Here is a 1,719-nt window from a genome sequence, read left to right on the forward strand (position 1 = left end):
ACCCTCAGACTTACATGTTTGACGAAACGAGATTGACTAAAGTTATCGTTTAGTGATTGCTCGACTCGAATATGTGAATATGAAATTGCCCTTGTTAAAGGATTTAAAAGATTGATTAGATTGATTAAGTGGAGTTGGTCAAATTGGTCGGTCTATGCAATGTGACTGGGACTCAGAATGATCTGAGCTTACGTGGTCGATTGATCAAGTACGTAGGTGCCGAAAGCAGAAGCGTGGTCTAGAATGCAAAGAGAGAAGAGAAGGGCGGACACTCGCGTGCCAAATATGGAGACCGAAGGTCTCTATTTATACTAAACCTATGGAGGAGTTTAGGAATGACACGGATACGGAAACAAATCACGGATATATTCCGGAAAGTGTGAAAAGAGGGCTGGGGAAGAGGCGCAGCAGCCACTGCGACTCTTGGAAGAGGCACAGCTCCTGCTGCGTCATTTCCCCAGAGGTTTCCTCCTCAGCAAGAAAGATTTCCGCGTTTTTTATGGAATTTCGGTAGTTATACACTTCCTTATTCCGTGAAACACAATATACGGAAGATATTTCCTTAAAATATTAAATTTAATTAGGAATAAATATCCAGAGAATTATAGAACACTCCGGAACATTCCGACTCGGCATTTAAACGGTTTCTTAGAAAATGAAGCGGTTTTTGACCCGGACTCCAAATGAACTATAATTACTGTCAAAATGACCGTATCGGTGCGTAGATGATGACCACGAGTTAAACTTAACTGTTTGAGCTTTCACATGCAGCCCAATCATCACTGGGTGGTTGGCGGGAGGTGCGGAAATGAGGTATCTATAGAGCCCCCACTTGACTGAGGCTTGGACAAGGCGAAAGTCAAAGTATAGCCATCAGGTCAATCGAAGATTACAACCTGACGACTATGGCGACGCGAGGCGGCTCAAGGGGTCTGAGCCAAGGACCTATCGTCGGGAACATTTTAGAGTCTGTCGACTATCGGGGAGGGACGTTTAAAGTCCATTAGACTACGTAAGGAAGCTTGCCAGCCATAAGAAGAAATCATACTTGGGGAATTTGCTTGTGTCTGTCCTCAAGCAAACTGTGTCTTCGAGAAATACGTGGGCTATAAGCGGCAACGAACTCTCGCTGGGGAACATGTCGATGACTCTGTCGGGGTTGAATCATATGCTGGATCAACGACGGCGCGCCATTAGCGCCGCTGAGGAGAAAGGTAAAGGTATCAACAACGACGCGCCATTAGCGTCGCTGAGGGAAATAAAATGTCGTCAACGATGCACCATCAGCAGCGTTGAAGGAAATAAATGTCGACAATGATGCACCATCAGCAGCGTTGAAGGAGATAAAATGTATCGACAACTATGCACCATCAGCAGCGTTGAAGGAGATAAAACGTCGACAACGATGCACCATCAGCGACGTTGGAGGGAATAAAATGTATCGACAACGACGCACCATCAACAGCGTTGAAGGAGATAAAATGTATCGACAACGATGCACCATCAGCAGCGTTGAAGGAGATAAAATGTATCGACAATGATGCACCATCAGCAGCGTTGAGGGAAATGAAGTGTATCGACAACGATGCACCATCAGCAGCATTGAAGGAAATAAAATGCCATGGTTGTCTGTAGTCTATTGAAGAAAACGCTGATATGGACGAAGTGAACGCCAAAACGGAGCCATATGTTAAGGAAGAGGCTCAACAAAGCCCGAGC

The sequence above is a fragment of the Silene latifolia genome, chromosome X, assembly GCF_048544455.1.
Source record: "Silene latifolia isolate original U9 population chromosome X, ASM4854445v1, whole genome shotgun sequence".
Classification (NCBI taxonomy): Eukaryota; Viridiplantae; Streptophyta; class Magnoliopsida; order Caryophyllales; family Caryophyllaceae; genus Silene; species Silene latifolia.